The sequence below is a fragment of the Lithobates pipiens genome, unplaced genomic scaffold (assembly GCF_037356315.1).
Source record: "Lithobates pipiens isolate NorthernLeopardFrog02 unplaced genomic scaffold, aLitPip1_a1.2 Scaffold_25, whole genome shotgun sequence".
Lineage (NCBI taxonomy): Eukaryota > Metazoa > Chordata > Amphibia > Anura > Ranidae > Lithobates > Lithobates pipiens.
In genome coordinates, this window is record NW_027507787.1 from 107654581 (window position 1) to 107673721 (window position 19141).

Sequence of the window (19141 nt, forward strand, 5' to 3'; positions counted from 1 at the left end):
ACTGCAGATGCATGTATTGCAGAAATTGAACACCAGTAATAAAGGGTAGCTTCAGGTGTGTACTGTGCAGGAGGCACTAACACCCACTGTAACAGTGCTAGGTTCCCAAGCAGTAAAGACACTGTCCCTGCCTATCGTCCTCTTTCCCTGACCACCGCAACACACTATACAAGGCCGGGTGAGCTATACTTGGCCACAGGAATCCTGCCTGTGGTGAATTATGGCTCTCGTCACAGAGGATGTCACATCTGATCTTATTATATAGAACCTATTATGCTCCTCGTAAACTTTTTCAGTTTGGCCGAACGGCCGGACGCAAGTTGCCCCCGGTGCGGGAACATGGTGGGAGACATGATGCACATGTTTTGGAGATGCCCGAAGTTGATCCGCTACTGGACAGAGGTGACAGGAACCATTGATCGGGTGTTTGGAACCTCCACCAGGATGGAGGCGAAGTATTGTCTCCTGGGATTAGTTGGCAGTTCTGAGATGCCTATTTCAGGCAAGGAAACTGTTGGCAATGACTTGGTTTTTTTCACTTGTTTCCCAAGATGACCATGTTGGCGTTTGTCAAGATGGTTGAGAGTGCCCAAAGAGATCGCCTATGGCCCCATCACCTTGAAAGTGCCTGATCTTGTCTGATCTCGGAGGCTAAGCATTGTCCGGCCTGATTAGTAACTGGGTGGGAGACCAACTGGGAATACCAGGTGTCGTAGGATTCTTTTTATGTTGTTGGCGTTGACATGGTTTTTTTTTCCACTTGTTTCCCAAGGTGATCATCTTGGCATTTGTCAAGAGGGCTGGGAGAGCCCAAAGAAATCTCCTATGACCACATCCCCCTGAAAGCGCCCGATCTCATCTGATCTCAGAGGCTAAGCAGGGTCCGGCCTGGATAGTACCTAATTAAAGGTGCCGTAGGAATCTTTTTATATTGTTGGCTTTGACCTGTTTTTCTTTCGCTTGTTTCCCAAGATGACCATTTTAGCATCAGTCAAGAGTTTTGAGTATGTCCCAAAGCGTTCGCCTGAGGTCACATCACCCTGAAAGCGCCCGATCTCAGAGGCTAAGCAGGGTCTGGGTCAGATGGGAGACCGCCAGGGTCTATGTTGTTGGCGTTGACCTGTTTTTTTTCACTTGTTTCCCAAGATAACCATCTTGCTATTTGTCAAGAGGGTTGAGAGTGTCTAAATAGAACACCTATGGCCACATCACCCTGAAAGCGCACAATCTCATCTGATCTCGGAGGCCTAGCAGTGTACGGCCTGGTTAATACCTGTATGGGAGACCATCTGTGAATATCAGGCGCCGTAGGCTTCTTTTTATGTTGTTGGCGTTTACCTGTTTATTTTCGCTTGTTTACCAAGGTGACCATCTTGGCGTTTGTCAAGAGGGTTGAGCGTGCATTTGATCTCAGAGGCTAAGCAGGGTTGGGACATGGTTAGTACCTGGATGGGAGACCGCCTGGGATTTCTCGATGCCATAGGCTTTAGTTTTAAGTTGTTGGCATTGACTTATTTTTTTTTATTTTTATTATTCTTTTATTAAGTAAAACAACATAAATATAACAGTCAACCATACAGCATGACCCAGGGTCACCATTACATGGTAACAAAAAATAGGCAGCCAAATAACTCTGGGTTCTCAGAGGGGAGTCCTACAGTTTCATGCAGAAAAGAGAGAAACCCCACCTCCGACATGTAGTACAGTATAACTAGTGCAGCTCCGTTCGGACAAATGTAATCATGGAGAACAACTGGGACCACAGCGAGCCAGCTTATCATGACCTACGTGAACCAGAGTAAAATATGAGCCGGGCATGTCCAGAACCCTGGGGTTCTTCTGGGTCCCCAAGGCTAGTAAGGAGACAAGGCATAGTCAAAAGGGAGGACGGGGGAAGAAGAGAGTGCAAAGACGGAGAGAAAGGAGGTGGGGGGAATGCGGCAGGGAAAAAAAGAAAAATAAAGACAAAAAGGGAGGAAGGGAATGCCACCCAGGGCAGACATGGCCTACGTAGGTAAACGTTAGATTTTCAGTCGTTTTCTGGGACAGAGGCACTGCTCACCTCCCGAATGTAGTCTCGAGTACCAGTAAAATACCTCCAGGGCCTCCATGTAACACTAACAGCCTCTTCAGTGTTGTGAAGGGTGGCGGTCAATTCTTCCATCTGGAGAATATGATTAACTTTGGAATACCACAGCACCTTGGATGGGGGCTGAGGCTGCCTCCACAGTGCGGGAATGCAGGCCCGGGCGGCATTCAGGAGTTGCATTGTGAGGGTTTTTTTGTATTTTCGAACAGGCTGTTCGGTCAAGTGTAGAAGGCACGCTGCTGGGAACCCAAAAGTTCCTCAAGGCCGGGCATGCCCAGAAAAGGTGTCCCATGGTCCCTGTATCTGAATTTCACCTCCAACAAACATCCGGGATCGATCTATCCATTGTATTCAGAAGGTATGGGACTCTATACCAGCGTGAGACTATCTTGTATCCTGATTCTTGATATTGGTTTGCGATGGAAGCTTTATGTACTAAGGTCAGGATCTTCCCTATCTGTTGTGGGGTAAATGTGATGCCTAAGTCCCTCTCCCATTTGTGGATAAATGGTGGGGGTCGACTCCTCCTCCTGACTACTCAATAGGTTGTACAGGAGGGAGAGGGTGTGTCGCACAGGTTCCCTTTTGTGACAGATGGATTCATAGGGTGTCAGGTCTCTAGGAGTGTAGGGGGCCCTTTGTATGGCCAGAAGAAAGTGACGAAGTTGATAAGTACTAAACAAGTCAAGCGGAGGGTCAGAAAGCTCGGCGACAGTTTGCGTGGTCGGGAGCCCTCCCGAGGGCCAAACCTCTCCCAGACGCTGTTTCCCCACCACTGTCAAATGTCGCAGTTTCTTGTTGGTAAATCCCGGTGGGAAGTCTGGATTACCTATAACCGGAGTCATTGGTGATGGCAGGGGAGCAATGTGTGTGCAGCGGAACAACCTCCGCACAACAGCCAACGTAGCTCCCACTACGGGGTGACCTCTGAGGTCTTTTGGTAGGGAGGACAGGAGCCACGGGGAGGTCAATAGGGGAATGGATCCATCCTCAATCTCCATCTCCACCCACTGCTTGTGTGGGCCATTACAATGCCAATCAACGACTCTCGCTAGCAGAGTCACTCTGTAGTATTGTCTGAGATCTGGGAGACCCAGACCCCCCTAGTCCTTTGGTCTGGCAAGCTATTGCAAACGGGCTCTGGGCGGTTTGCACGCCCAAATTAAGTCCCGGAGCAGCACCTGCAGTTGTCTGAAAAAAGTTGGGGGTAACCGGATCGGTAATGTCTGGAACATGTATAAGATCCGCGGGAGGGCCGTCATTTTGAATGCATTACAGCGCCCGAACCAGGTCAGTGTTAAAGCATGCCAGTTTCCCAAATCAGATTTCAGTCTATCCAGGAGAGGGACAAAATTAAGCGGGTACAATTGCGCTAAATCCGCTGCGATGTCAACGCCCAGGTAACATATAGATTTTTCAGCCCAGTAGAATCTAAAAGCGGAGCGGAGCCTCTTGGCCTCACCATCCGGGACCGATATATTCAATACAGCCGACTTGGCGCAATTGATTTTATAGTTTGATAGGCTGCCGTATCGCCGGAGAGCCGCGAGTATATTGGGAAGCGAAATGTGTGGATTGGAGACGAAAAAATTTAGATCGTCAGCGTACGCCGCAATTTTGTGGTGTGCCGAGGGTTTGGATATGCCAGTAATATTCGGGTCATTCCGAATGTGACACATAAGTGGTTCCCGTGTCAAAATAAAAATTAGGGGAGACAGAGGGCACCCCTGCCTCGTCCCATTAGTGATGGGGAAAGAGTCCGAGCACTCTGAAAGCACCCAATCTCGTCTGATCTTGGAGGCTAAGAAGAGTCAGGCCTGTTTAGTACCTTGTGGGAGACCACCTGGGAATACCAGTTATTGTAGGCTTCTTTTTATGTTGTTGGCGTTGATTCGTTTTCTTTTTCCGCTTGTTTCCCAAGGTGATCATCTTGGCATTTGTCAAGAGGGCTGAGAGAGCCCAAAAAGTTCTCCTATGGCCACATCCCCCTGAAAGCGCCCAATCTCATCTGATCTCAGAGGCTAAGCAGGGTCCGGCCTGGATAGTACAAAATTAAAGGTGCCGTAGGAATCTTTTTATATTGTTGGCTTTGACCTGTTTTTCTTTCACTTGTTTCCCAAGGTGACCATTTTAGCATCAGTCAAGAGTTTTGAGTATGTCCCAAAGCGTTCGCCTGAGGTCACATCACCCTGAAAGCGCCCGATCTCAGAGGCTAAGCAGGGTCTGGGTCAAATGGGAGACCGCCATGGTCTATGTTGTTGGCGTTGTCCTATTTTTTTTCACTTGTTTCCCAAGATAACCATCTTGGTATTTGTCAATAGGGTTGAGAGTGTCTAAATAGAACACCTATGGCCACATCACCCTGAAACGCACAATCTCATCTGATCTCGGAGGCCTAGCAGTGTACGGCCTGGTTAATACCTGTATGGGAGACCATCTGTGAATACCAGGTGCCGTAGGCTTCTTTTTATGTTGTTGGCGTTTACCTGTTTATTTTCGCTTGTTTCCCAAGGTTACAATCTTGGCGTTTAACAAGAGGGTTGAGAGTGCCCAAAGAGATCACCTATGGCCCCATCACCCTGAAAGCGCCCAATCTCATCTGATCTCAGAGGCTAAACAGTGTCGGGCCTGGTTAGTACCTGGATGGGAGACCGCCTGGGAATACCAGGTGCCATAGGCTTCTTTTTATGTTGTTGGCTTTGAACTGTTTTTTTCGCTTGTTTCTCAAGGCGACCATCTTGGCGTTTGTCAAGAGGGTTGGGCGTGTCTTGAAGAGAGCGCTTACGGCCACATCACCCTGAAAGCACCCGATCTCGTCTGATTTCAGAGGCTTAGCAGCGTCAGGCCTGGTTAGTACCTGGATGGGAGACTGCCTGGGAAGACCAGGTGACATAGAAGGATCTGGCCTGGTTAGTGTCTTGATTGGGAGATTGCCTGGGAATACCGGATGCCGTAGGATTCTTTTTATGTTGTTGGCTTTGACCTGTTTTTTTTCCCTTGTTTCCCAAGGTGACCATCTTGGCATTTGTCAAGAGGGTTGAGAGTGCACAAAGAAATTGCCTACGGGCACAACACCCTGAAAGCGCCCAATCTCGTTTGGTCTCAGAGGCTAAGCAGGGTTGGGCCTGGTTTGTACCTGGATGGGAGACCGCCTGGGTTTTCCAAATGCCGCAGGCTTCTTTTTATGTTGTTGGCGTTGACTTGTTTTTTTTGTTTGTTTCCCAAGGTGACCATCTTGGCGTTTGTCAAGAGGGTTGAGCGTGCATTTGATCTCAGAGGGTAAGCAGGGTTGGGACCTGGTTAGTACCTGGATGGGAGACCGCCTGGGATTTCTCGATGCCATAGGCTTTTTTTTTAACTTGTTGGCATTGACTTATTTTTTTTTTTTGTTTTATTCTTTTATTAAGTAGAACAACATAAATATAACAGTCAACCATACAGCATGACCCAGGGTCACAATTACATGGTAACAAAAAATAGGCAGCCAAATAACTCTGGGTTCTCAGAGGGGAGTCCTACAGTTTCATGCAGAAAAGAGAGAAACCCCACCTCCGACATGTAGTACAGTATAACTAGTGCAGCTCCGTTCGGACAAATGTAATCATGGAAAACAACTGGGACCACAGCGAGCCAGCTTATCATGACCTACGTGAACCAGAGTACAATATGAGCCGGTCATGTCCAGAACCCTAGGGTTCTTCTGGGTCCCGAAGGCTAGTAAGGAGACAAGACATAGTCAAAAGGGAGGACGGGGGAAGAAGAGAGTGCAAAGACGGAGAGAGAGGAGGTGGGGGGATGGCGGCGGGGAAAAAAAGAAAAATAAAGACAAAAAGGGATGGGGGGGGGGAATGCCACCCAGGGCAGACATGGCCTACGTAGGTAAACGTTAGATGTTCAGTCGTTTTCTGGGACAGAGGCACTGCTCACCTCCCGAATGTAGTCTCGTGTACCAGTTAAATACCTCCAGGGCCTCCATGTAACACTAAATGCCTCTTCAGTGTTGTAAAGGGTGGCGGTCAATTCTTCCATCCGGAGAATATGATTGACTTTGGAATACCACAGCACCTTGGATGGGGGCTGAGGCTGCCTCCACAGTGCGGGAATGCAGGCCCGGGCGGCATTCAGGAGTTGCATCGTTAGGGTTTTTTATGTATTTTCGAACAGGCTGTTCGGTCAAGTGTAGTAGGCACGCTGCTGGGAACCCAAAAGTTCCTCAAGGCCGGGCATGCCCAGAAAAGGTGTCCCATGGACCCCGTATCTGAATTTCACCTCCAACAAACATCCGGGATCGATCTATCCATTTTATTCAGAAGGTATGGGACTCTATACCAGCGTGAGACTATCTTGTATCCCGATTCTTGATATTGGTTTGCGATGGAAGCTTTATGTACTAAGATCAGGATCTTCCCTATCTATTGTGGGGTAAATGTGATGCCTAGGTCCCTCTCCCATTTGTGGATAAATGGTGGGGGTCGACTCCTCCTCCTGACTACTCAATAGGTTGTACAGGAGGGAGAGGGTGTGTCGCACCGGTTCCCTTTTGTGACAGATGGATTGATAGGGTGTCAGGTCTCTAGGAGTGTAGGGGGCCCTTTGTATGGCCAGAAGAAAGTGACGAAGTTGATAAGCACTAAACAAGTCAAGCGGAGGGTCAGAAAGCTCGGCGACAGTTTGCGTGGTCGGGAGCCCTCCCGAGGGCCACACCTCTCCCAGACGCTGTTTCCCCACCACTGTCAACTGTCGCAGTTTCTTGTTGGTAAATCCCGGTGGGAAGTCTGGATTACCTATAACCGGAGTCATTGGTGATGGCAGGGGAGCAATGTGTGTGCAGCGGAACAACCTCCACACAACAGCCAACGTAGCTCCCACTACGGGGTGACCTCTGAGGTCTTTTGGTAGGGAGGACAGGAGCCACGGGGAGGTCAATAGGGGAATGGATCCATCCTCAATCTCTATCTCCACCCACTGCTTGTGTGGGCCATTACAATGCCAATCAACGACTCTCGCTAGCAGAGTCACTCTGTAGTATTGTCTGAGATCTGGGAGACCCAGACCCCCCTTGTCCTTTGGTCTGGCAAGCAATTGCAAACGGGCTCTGGGCGGTTTGCGCGCCCAAATAAAGTCCCGGAGCAGCACCTGCAGTTGTCTGAAAAAAATTGGGGGTAACCGGATCGGTAATGTCTGGAATATGTATAAGATCCGCGGGAGGGCCGTCATTTTGAATGCATTACAGCGCCCGAACCAGGTCAGTGTTAAAGCATGCCAGTTTCCCAAATCAGATTTCAGTCTATCCAGGAGAGGGACAAAATTAAGCGGGTACAATTGCGCTAAATCCGCTGCGATGTCAACGCCCAGGTAACGTATAGATTTTTCAGCCCAGTAGAATGGAAAAGCGGAGCGGAGCCTCTTGGCCTCACCATCCGGGATCGATATATTCAATACAGCCGACTTGGCGCAATTGATTTTATAGTTTGATAGGCTGCCGTATCACTGTAGAGACGCAAGTATATTGGGAATGTGTGGATTGGAGACGGAAAAAATTAGATCGTCAGCGTGACACATAAGTGGTTCCAGTGTCAGAATAAAAATTAGGGGAGACAGAGGGCACCTCTGCCTCGTCCCATTAGTGATGGGGAAAGAGTCCGAGCACCACTCGTTTACCCGTACCGCTGCCGACAGCATGGAGTAAAGCGACATTACCCAGCTCATCATGTTGGGGCCAAGACCTATATGTTCCAGGGTGGCCTGCATAAAGTGCCAGGCCACCCTGTCAAAGGCCTTCTCCGCGTCCGTTGACAACATAAGCAAGGGCCTTCCCTGTACATGCGCCACATGGATTAAATTGAGGACTCGGGCCATATTGTCTCTAGCTTCCGACTTATTTTTATTTTTTTTGCTTGTTTCCCAAGGTGACCATCTTGCCGTTTGTCAAGAGGGTTGAAAGTGCCTGAAGAGATTGCCTACGGGCACATCACCCTGAAAGCACCCAATCTCGTTTGATGTTGGAGGCTAAGGAGAGTCGGGCCTTGTTAGTACCTGGATGGGAGACCGCCTGGGAATACCAGGTGTCGTAGACTTCTTTTTATGTTGTTGGCGTTGACCTGTTTTTTTTTCGCTTGTTTCCCAAAGTGACCATCTTGGTGTTTGTCAAGAGGGTTGAGAGTGCCTGAAGAGATTGCCTATGGCCACATCACTCTGAAAGCACCAAATCTCGTCTGATCTTGGAGGCTAAGAAGAGTCGGGCCTGGTTAGTACCTGCATGGGAGACCACCTGGGAATACCAGTTATTGTAGGCTTCTTTTTATGTTGTTGGCGTTGATTCGTTTTTTTTTTGCTTGTTTCCCAAGGTGACCATCTTGGCATTTGTCAAGAGGGTTGAGAGTGCCCAAAGAGATCGCTTACAGCAGCATCACCCTGAAAGAGCCTTATCTCTTCTCTTCTCTGAGGCTAAGAAGGGTTGGGCTTAGTTAGTATCTGTATGGGAGATGGCGTTGGAATACCAGGTGCCGTATTCTTCTTTTTATGTTGCTGACATTGACCTGTGTTTTTTCGCTTGTATCTCAAGGTGACAATCTTGGCATTTGTCAAGAGGGTTGAGAATGCCCAAAGAGATTGCCTATGGGCACATAACCCTGAAAGCACCCGATCTCCTCTGATCTCAGAAGCTAAACAGGGTTGGGCCTTGCTAGTACCTGGATTGGAGACCACCTGGGAATACTAGGTGCTGTAGGCTTCTTTTTATGTTGTTGGCCTTGACCTGTTTTTTTTTTCACTTGTTTCCCAAGATGACCATCTTGGCGTTTGTCAGAAGGGAAATAGTAGAACTGAAAGGAGGGAGACGGGGAAAGAGAAGATTGGGGAAGGAAATGGCAGAAAAGGAAAAGAAGGGGTAAGGGGGTGTCGTGGGTATAGTGGATAGGATGGGGTCCCCTCCCAGGGAGCAAGAGATGCCCTCGGCTCACCAGCTCATCAGCTGTCCAACGATTGGAACAGCGATCTCCAACGATCACCATGAGCTTACTATGTCTCGCGGAGGTATTCTTCCGAAAAGCGAGAAGGGAAGTTAGTCAGGTGGGAAAGGTGAAAAAAACTCGGCGAGCGAGGGGCCAATTAACGGGTGAGTAGTCACACAGGGCTCCAATGGCCTCCCTGCCCAAGGCAGACCAGCCAGTGGAACCCGCGCCATCTCCTGCTCTAGCTTGACCCATAGCTTCAGTTCCCCATGCCGGTGTCTTATCACATATGGTCCCCCATCGGATAGTGTCTGCTGTGTACTGCGCATGCGCAGTACACAGCAACACCGATTCTGAAAATTGCCGAGCATGAACGGCGCCTGCACACTGAATCCAGGTTCTATCCCCACTATCCAAGTGGACATAGAGTAAGAATATAAAAGAGCCGAGCGCAGCGAGGCCAAGCCCGAAGCGTGGCGAGCGAAGCTCGCCTGCGAGGTGCCCTCTGATATTCACAACCCTATGTCCGCTTGGATGGTGGAGCTACCACCTCCACTCACCGCGCAGGCGCCGTTCAGCTTCAGAGATTTTCCGAAACCTCGTCTGCTCCGTACTGCGTGGACACTATATCATGGCCGGACAGTATATGGCAGAACACCGGCACCAGTCAACCACCGGTGTCATGTGCGTCGCTGTGTAATACAGAGCAGGGTCCAGGAAGCCAATACCTCCCCGCAATTTCGGTCGCAATAGCATTGCCCTACCAATACGCATATGTTTTCCGCGCCAGAGGAACTTGATAAAGATTGAGCGAACCGCATGAAAGAAAGTCTGGGGTATTTTGATAGGTAAGGCTTGTAGTAGATACAGAAGTCGTGGCATTGCGTTCATCTTCAACACATTACAGTGTCCGAACCATGACAGAGGTAGTGGGTCCCATCTTTTAAGGTCCGCTGTAAGCCCATAGGCTTCTTTTTATGTTGTTGGCTTTGACCTGTTTTTTTTGCTTGTTTCTCAAGGCGTTTGGCGTTTGTCAAGAGGGTTGGGCGTGTCTTGAAGAGAACGCTTATGGCCACATCAACCTGAAAGCACCCGATCTCGTCTGATTTCAGAGGCTAAGCAGCGTCAGGCCTGGTTAGTACCTGGATGGGAGACTGCCTGGGAAGACCAGGTGCCATAGAAGGATCTGGTCTGGTTAGTGTCTTGATTGGGAGATCGCCTGGGAATACTGGATGCCGTAGGCTTCTTTTTATGTTGTTGGCTTTGACCTGTATTTTTTAGCTTGTTTCCCAAGGTGACCATCTTGGCCTTTGTCAAGAGGCTTCAGAGTGCCCAAAGAGAGTGCCTACAGCCAAATCACCCTGAAAGAGCCCAATCTCATCTGATCTCGGAGGCTAAGTAGCGATGGGCCTGGTTAGTACCTGGATGGGAGACAGCTTGGGAATACCAGGTGCCGTAGGCTTCTCATTATGTTGTCGGGTTGACCTGTTTTTTTTCCCTTGTTTCCCAAGGTGACCATCTTGGCATGTGTCAAGAGGGTTGACAGTGCACAAAGAAATTGCCTACGGGCACAACACCCTGAAAGCGCCCAATCTCTTTTGGTCTCAGAGGCTAAGCAGGATTGGGCCTGGTTTGTACCTGGATGGGAGACCGCCTGGGTTTTCCAGATGTCGCAGGCTTCTTTTTATGTTGTTGGTGTTGACCTGTTTTTTTCGCTTGTTTCCCAAAGTGATCATCTTGGCATTTGTCAAGAGGGTTGAGAGTGCCTAAAGAGATCGCTTACAGCCGCATGACCCTGAAAGCACCCTATCTCTTCTGATCTCAGAGGCTAAGAAGGGTTGGGCCTAGTTAGGCCTTGGAATACCAGGTGCCGTATTCTTCTTTTTACGTTGTTGGCGTTGACCTGTTTTTTTCGCTTGTTTCCCAGGGTTATTATCTTAGCATTTTTCAAGAGGGATGAGAGTGCCCAAAGAGATTGCCTATGGGCAAATCACCCTGAAAGCGCCCAATCTCCGCTGATCTCAGAGGGTAGAAAGGGTCGCGCCTTGTTAATACCTGGATGGGAGACCGCCTGGAAATACTAGGTGCGGTAGGCTTCTTTTTATGTTGTTGGCGTTGACTTGTTTTTTTTGTTTGTTTCCCAAGGTGACCATCTTGGCGTTTGTCAAGAGGGTTGAGCGTGCCTGAAAAAATCTACTATGGCTGCATCACCCTGAAAGAGCCAAATCTCATTTGATCTCAGAGGCTAAGCAGGGTTGGGACCTGGTTAGTACCTGGATGGGAGACCGCCTGGGATTTCTCGATGCCATAGGCTTTTTTTTTAAGTTGTTGGCATTGACTTATTTTTATTTTATTCTTTTATTAAGTATAAGTAGAACAACATGAATATAACAGTCAACCATACAGCATGACCCAGGGTCACAATTACATGGTAACAAAAAATAGGCAGCCAAATAACTCTGGGTTCTCAGAGGGGAGAAAAGAGAGAAACCCCACCTCAGACATGTAGTACAGTATAACTAATGCAGCTCCGTTCGGACAAATGTAATCATGGAGAACAACTGGGACCACAGCGAGCCAGCTTATCATGACCTATGTGAACCAGAGTAAAATATGAGCCAGTCGTATCCAGGTGGCGGCGGGGAAAAAAAGAAAAATAAAGACAAAAAGGGAGGGGGGGGGGATGCCACCCAGGGTAGACATGGCCTACGTAGGTAAACGTTAGATGTTCGGTCATTTTCTGGGACAGGGGCGCTGCTCACCTCCCGAATGTAGTCTCAAGTACCAGTAAAATACCTCCAGGGCCTCCATGTAACACTAAATTCCTCTTCAGTGTTGTGAAGGGTGGCGGTCAATTCTTCCATCCGGAGAATATGATTGACTTTGGAATACCACAGCACCTTGGATGGGGGCTGAGGCTGCCTCCACAGTGTGGGAAAGCAGGCCCGGGCGGCGTTGAGGAGTTGCATCGTGAGGGATTTTTTGTATTTTCGAACAGGCTGTTCGGTCAAGTGTAGAAGGCACGCTGCTGGGTTGTCTGTGATATCTAAATTTCTGAGAGTTTTTATCGTCCCGGTCACCTCCACCCAAAAGTTCCTCAAGGCCGGGCATGCCCAGAAAATGTGTCCCATGGTCACCGTATCTGAATTGCCCCTCCAACAAACATCCAGAATCGATCTATTCATTTTATTCAGAAGGTATGGGACTCTATACCAGCGTGAGACTATCTTGTATCCTGATTCTTGATATTGGTTTGCGATGGAAGCTTTATGTACTAATGTCAGGATCTTCCCTATCTGTTGTGGGGTAAATGTGATGCCAAAGTCCCTCTCCCATTTGTGGATAAATGGTGGGGTTGACTCCTCCTCCTGACTACTTAATAGGTTGTACAGGAGGGAGAGGATGTGTCGCACAGGTTCCTTTTTGTGACAGATGGATTCATAGGGCGTCAGGTCTCTAGGAGTGTAGGGGGCCCTTTGTATGGCCAGAAGAAAGTGACAAAGTTGATAAGTATTAAACAAGTCAAGCGGAGGGTCAGAAAGCTCGGCGACAGTTTGCGTGGTCGGTAGCCCTCCCGAGGGCCACACGTCTCCCAGACGCTGTTTCCCCACCACTGTCAACTGTCGCAGTTTCTTGTTGGTAAATCCCGGTGGGAAGTCTGGATTACCTATAACCGGAGTCATTGGTGACGGCAGGGGAGCAATGTGTGTGCAGCGGAACAACCTCCGCACAACAGCCAACGTAGCTCCCACTACGGGGTGATCTCTGAGGTCTTTTGGTAGGGAGGACAGGAGCCACGGGGAGGTCAATAGGGGAATGGATCCATCCTCAATCTCCATCTCCACCCACTGCTTGTGTGGGCCATTACAATGCCAATCAACGACTCTCGCTAGCAGAGTCGCTCTGTAGTATTGTCTCAGATCTGGGAGACCCAGACCCCCCTTGTCCTTTGGTCTGGGAAGCAATTGCAAACGGGCTCTGGGCGGCTTGCGCGCCCAAATAAAGTCCCGGAGCAGCACCTGCAGTTGTCTGAAAAAAATTGGGTGTAACCGGATCGGTAATGTCTGGAACAAGTATAAGATCCGCGGGAGGGCCGTCATTTTGAATGCATTACAGCGCCCGAACCAGGTCAGTGTTAAAGCATGCCAGTTTCCCAAATCAGATTTCAGTCTATTCAGGAGAGGGACAAAAATAAGCGGGTACAATTGCGCCAAATCCGCTGCGATGTCAACGCCCAGGTACCATATAGATTTTTCAGCTCAGTAGAATGGAAAAGCGGAGCGTAGCCTCTTGGCCTCACCATCCGGGACCGATATATTCAATACAGCCGACGGTGCAAATGATTTTATAGTTTGATAGGCTGCCGTATCGCCGGAGAGCCGCGAGTATATTGGGAAGCGAAATGTGTGGATTGGAGACGAAAAAAATTAGATCGTCAGCGTACGCCGCAATTTTGTGGTGTGCCGAGGGTTTGGATATGCCAGTAATATTCGGGTCATTCCGAACGTGACACATAAGTGGTTCCAGTGTCAGAATAAAAATTAGGGGAGACAGAGGGCACCCTTGCCTCGTCCCATTAGTGATGGGGAAAGAGTCCGAGCACTCTGAAAGCACCCAATCTCGTCTGATCTTGGAGGCTAAGAAGAGTCAGGCCTGGTTAGTACCTGGATGGGAGGCCACCTGGGAATACCAGTTATTGTAGGCTTCTTTTTATGTTGTTGGCGTTGATTCGTTTTTTTTTTTTCGCTTGTTTCCCAAGGTGACCATCTTGGCATTTGTCAAGAGGGTTGAGAGTGCCCAAAGTGTTCGCTTACAGCAGCATCACCCTGAAAGAGCCCTATCTCTTCTCATCTCTGAGGCTAAGAAGGGTTGGGCCTAGTTAGTCCCTGGATGGGAGATGGCTTTGGAATACCAGGTGCCGTAGTCTTCTTTTTATGTTGTTGACATTGACCTGTTTTTTTTCCGCTTGTTTCCCAAGGTGACTATCTTGGCATTTGTCAAGAGGGTTGAGAGTGCCCAAAGAGATTGCCTATGGGCACATAAGCCTGAAAGCGCCCGATCTCCTCTGATCTCAGAGGCTAAACAGGGTCGGGCCTTGCTAGTACCTGGATTGGAGACCACCTGGAGAGCACCTGTCAATACTAGGTGCTGAAGGCTTCTTTTTATGTTGTTGGCGTTGACTTGTTTTTTTTTTTTGTTTGTTTACCAAGGTGACCATCTTGGTGTTTGTCAAGAGGGTTGAGAGTGCCTGAAGAGCTCGCCTATGGCCACATAACCCTGAAAGCACCAGATCTCGTCTGATCTCAGAGACTAAACAGGGTCGGGCCTTGTTAATACCTGGATGGGAGACCACCTGGGAATACTAGGTGCTGTAGACTTCTTCTCATGTTGTTGGCATTGACTTGATTTTTTTGTTTGTTTCCTAAGGTGACCATATTGGCTTTAGTCAAGGTTGAGAGTGCCTGAAGAAATCTCCTACGGCCACACCACCCTGAAAGATTCCAATCTCATCTGATCTCAGAGGCTAAGCAGGGTTGGGACCAGTTTAGTACCTGGATGGGAGACCGCCTGGGATTTCCAGATGCCGTAGGCTTCTTTTTATGTTGTTGCCGTTGACCTATTTTTTTCCGCTTGTTTCCAAGGTGACCATCTTGGTGTTTGTCAAGAGAGTTGAGAGTGCCTGAAGATATTGGCTACGGCCACATCACCCTGAATCTGTTCCATCTCGTCTGATCTTGGAGGCTAAGCAGGGCCTGGTTAATGCCTGGATGGGAGACCGCCTGGGAATACCAGGTGTCGTAGGCTTCTTTTTTTTTTCAAATATAATTTTTTCTCCAAATAGGGGAAGACCGTCCCCCGAGTACATAATGCAACAGAGAAATACAGAGCAAAAAGCAGCTGAAAAATACTTGATACAGGTATATTCGCAACTGTGAGTCTGCCTTCCATCAATCACAATGATTCGAGGCACAGATAAAGTACTGTACCAAGATCCAGGGTCACACAAACCCCAGGTCCCTCCGGCATAATCCATCCAGAGGGGGGTGTGGGGCCGTCATTCCCAATTTTCCACTTTTTCCAAAAGAGAGAGGGGGTGGAGGGGGTGAGAGATAGGGGAGGAAGGCAGAAAAGAGAAGGGTTGAAAGATCAGAAAAGGAGAAGACGGGACGAGACACGATGGCAGCCACTGTCCAAGGGGCCAGTCAAGGAAAGCTCAGAGCACTAAGGCGACAGCAGGCGACATCCTTCCAGCGAGAATATAAAGGTATTCCAGATGTCCCAGGTTTGTTTAAAAAATTCTTGTTTACCTTGTGATGTGAGGATCAAGTCCTCCATTTTTTTTAATGTCCTCTATTTTCCTAAGCCAGTGAGTAATGAAAGGGGGGGAACATTTTTTCCAATAGAGAGGGATGCAGGATTTCGCCGCATTTATCACATGCCGTAAAATTGATTTTTTTTGTACTTCTTAATGGGAATCTGTGAATGGTGCAAGAGAAAGAATGCAGCCTCTTCCTGGATGGAGAAGTCTGTGAATTTTTGTGTTATGCATCGGATCTCTGTCCAGAAGTCCACCAAGCTGGGGCAGGACCAAAAAATGTGCAGCAACGTGCCCTCTTCTTCTCCACACCTCCAGCATATGTTCGAGGAAGAGGGGAAACATTTCTGCAGCTTTGATGGTGTCAAATACCACCTGGTGAGAAGTTTAAAATTCGTCTCCTGTATCTTCGTGCACAGCGACATTTTGAGAGCCAAAGTGATAATGTGTTGTCTCTGTGCTGGGGAAAATTAGCAATTAAGGTCTTTTTCCCAGTTGGACAGACAGGTTAAGTGTGGGTAATCTGTTTGAGAGAGAATGTGGGCCAAAGGGCCTTCGCTCCTGCATAGAGTCTCAAACTCCGTCTGAGGGCGGGCAAACGTTTGAGGATTGGGGATGGAATGGAGAAAATGATGTTGTTGCGCCGCTCTCCAAAAAGGCAGTTGTAAAAGCCCTGTCGGATCTGTTAGGGTTGAGAAAGAAGGCCATTTTCCATCAATGACGAATTTAGACGCATTGTCTAGGTTGGAATTTCTAAGTGGGTCCCCAGTTCAAAGGTTGGATGGCCACGTATAGGGAATAGGGGGGAAGTCAAAGACGTGAGTGTGTTTTGGGTAGCGATCAGGTGACTGACTTTCAACTAAGCCCCTATAGTGGGATGTGACATAAATTCTGTGGGTAAATACTTATAGCACCACATGGCGCTTCTTTTTTTTTTTTTTTAACAGCACAAGTTTATTGAACAACTCAGTTATAACAAGATATTACAGTAGGTACAAACATTAGCCTCTTCATAGGTGAAGGACAGTAATACATCTTACATTAAGGAAAATTCCTGACAATGATAGTATAGACTCCAATATAGCTCACTCCACACACGTATGCAGATTTTCCACCCACTTATCCCATATTTTGTGGTATTTGGCTGGACACCCACGATTTCTATACACCAGTTTAATCAAGGGTAGCTTACTATTAATGCCCATTACCCATTCCCGCATAGTAGGCATGGTTGGACGCATCCAGTATTTAGCCACAAGCTTTCGTGCGGTAAACAGCGTAGAGTGCAAAAATGTAGCCAAGTATTGATCAACAGAGGTATCAGGAAATATACTAAGTAGGCAACTCTTAGGGTCAAGTTGAAGGGGTGAACCCATGTGGTCATGTAGAAACCTGACAATCTGCCCCCAATACTCCTGGACCAATGGGCATTGCCAGAGAAGATGGTAGAAAGTACCAGTCATACAAGAGCAACGGGGACACTTCGAGTTATAGTCAGGATGATACTTAGCTATCCGGATAGGGGTGAGATAGGACCTGTGTATCACATAGTACTGCGTTAGTCGGTCAGGTAGGCTAAGCGAAGCCTGTTGAACGTTCTCAAGGGCATCCTCCCATTCCTCCCCATCAAAGGGACCTATGTCCTCTTCCCATCTCAACCTGGCCCGTTCAGTGGTTTGCGCCACCAAGCGGGCCCGGAGTAGGCCGTATAGAGTCGAGATCAATTTAGCCGGTTCGTCTCCCATAATTACATCTGTCAAAGCCAGCGACTGTACATTCGGGAAGTCCTGAGCAAATTGCGCACGAAGCGCGTGTCGCAATTGCAAGTAGCGAAAGTGCATATGAGGGGGTATGTTAAATTCCACTTGTAGGGAGGGAAAATCCCTTACGCCCATAGGAGTCACCACCTGATACAGAAAAAGTATCCCTCTAGAAGCCCACAAGTCTACATCTGGTAAGCCAGACAACTCACGCAGCAGGGGGTTGCGCCATAGCGGTGTATGTGAGTGGTAATAGTCAGCTCCCAGTAATCTAAGGGCTAGTTTCCAAATACTCCGGTGGTGTGGCAGGATCTGGGACCGGGCATCCCTAACCCCACCACCCCGAAAAATCATCTGAAGGGGAGTATCAACAAGGGATTCAGCCCTCCCGCCCACCAAGGCCTGATATCTGTGACTATCCGCTCTATGGAGGTGATAAAAATGGGAAATCTGGGCTGCTATGTAGTATGTGTGGAAATCAGGGAGAGCCAGTCCCCCCATAGAGGTCGGGTTTTTAAGTGTGTTCCATGCCAACTTATGTTTAGATGGGCCCCAGATAAAGGTGTTTAAGACACCGTCTAATGTTTTAAAGAACGCCACGGGGACCATGACAGGGGAATGCCAAAGTACATAAAGGAGTTTCGGCAGGAGGATCATTTTAGTAATATTGATCCGTCCCATAACCCCAATGGGGAGACGGGACCATGCCTTAGTCTTCTCCCGCACATACAGAAGCAGTGGTTCAAGATTAAGATGAATATACTCCCCAGGTTCCCTCGTAACCTGCACTCCCAAATACTGAATGGAGGATACCCTGGAGAGCGGGAGAGAAGCTGCATCCCGGTCCGGGGAGAACAAGTCAATGGGTAGAACCTGCGACTTGGTCCAATTAATACGCAGAACGGAATGACCACCAAACTCCTCTATGACCCCCAGGGCAGCCTCCAACGACCGACCCGAGTCCTCTAAATACAGTAAAGTATCATCCGCATACATACTTACCGATTCCACCAGAGAACCGCGTCGGAGGCCTACTACAGCCGGGTGTGCCCGAAGTGCAGCAGCCAACGGTTCTGCCGCCAAAGCATATAACATAGGAGACAACCCTGACGTGTGCCACGGCCTAGCTGAAAGGGGTCCGACACCCATCCGTTAACTGCTACTCTAGCCATTGGGCGATAGTATAGGAGAGTAATCCATTTAACAAAATTGGGGCCAAACCCAAATTTACCCAAGCATTCCCAAAGATAATTCCACTCAATGGAATCAAACGCCTTAGCGGCATCCAGTGACAACACCACCCTCGAGCATACTTTGTCATGCTCAGCCTGGATATTCATATATAACCAGATATTAATGGCCGTGTTTTTCCCGGGCATAAATCCCGTTTGATCCGGGTGAACAAGTGATAGGATGACTCCACTCAGACAAGTGGCAAGTACTTTAGCCAAAATTTTAATATCTGCTTGGAGCAGCGAGATGGGGCGATAGGAATCCGGGCAGTGGGGATCCTTTCCTGGCTTGGGTATCACTATAATAACTGCCTGCCGTAGAGTATCAGGTAGGGACCCGGAGTCAAATATGTGTGTATATAATCTCAACAATTCTGGCACTAGTGTCTCAGAGTAGTGGGCATAGAAATCCAGGGGAATACCATCCAGTCCAGGGGCCTTAGCCGTTGCAAGGGATGCCACCGCTAGCCTAATCTCATCTGCCGATATCGGGGCCTCAAGAGACTCAACCTGAGCCTCAGACAGGTGGGGAAGAGAGATATCTCGGAGGTACGCCCCCGTCTCAGTCCTCGGCCTATGTACCTGCGACTCATAAAGGGCAGCATAGTAAGCACGAAACATGGTGGCCACTGTTGGCGGATCAGTCACCTCCTCACCCCCATTGTCAGTCAACGAAACCACCACCGGGGGCTTGGAGTCCCGATGCGCCAAGTAGGCCAGCAACTTTCCCGCCCTCTCTCCTTGTTCAAACACCCGTTGCTTAACAAAAAACAACTTTTGCTTAGCCTGTT

The 19141-nt window shown here is 48.7% G+C and overlaps 8 pseudogenes; all 8 read left to right on the forward strand.

Annotated features, from left to right (window-relative positions):
- Positions 1-4650: 4650 nt before the first annotated feature.
- Positions 4651-4769, forward strand: LOC143932384 (5S ribosomal RNA; annotated as a pseudogene).
- Positions 4770-8047: 3278 nt separating this feature from the next.
- On the forward strand, positions 8048-8166 carry LOC143931704 (5S ribosomal RNA; annotated as a pseudogene).
- A 100-nt stretch (positions 8167-8266) lies between these two features.
- On the forward strand, positions 8267-8385 carry LOC143931014 (5S ribosomal RNA; annotated as a pseudogene).
- A 318-nt stretch (positions 8386-8703) lies between these two features.
- On the forward strand, positions 8704-8822 carry LOC143931090 (5S ribosomal RNA; annotated as a pseudogene).
- Positions 8823-10106: 1284 nt separating this feature from the next.
- Positions 10107-10225, forward strand: LOC143932043 (5S ribosomal RNA; annotated as a pseudogene).
- A 160-nt stretch (positions 10226-10385) lies between these two features.
- Positions 10386-10504, forward strand: LOC143931326 (5S ribosomal RNA; annotated as a pseudogene).
- Positions 10505-14301: 3797 nt separating this feature from the next.
- Positions 14302-14420, forward strand: LOC143931396 (5S ribosomal RNA; annotated as a pseudogene).
- A 95-nt stretch (positions 14421-14515) lies between these two features.
- Positions 14516-14635, forward strand: LOC143931943 (5S ribosomal RNA; annotated as a pseudogene).
- Positions 14636-19141: the final 4506 nt, after the last annotated feature.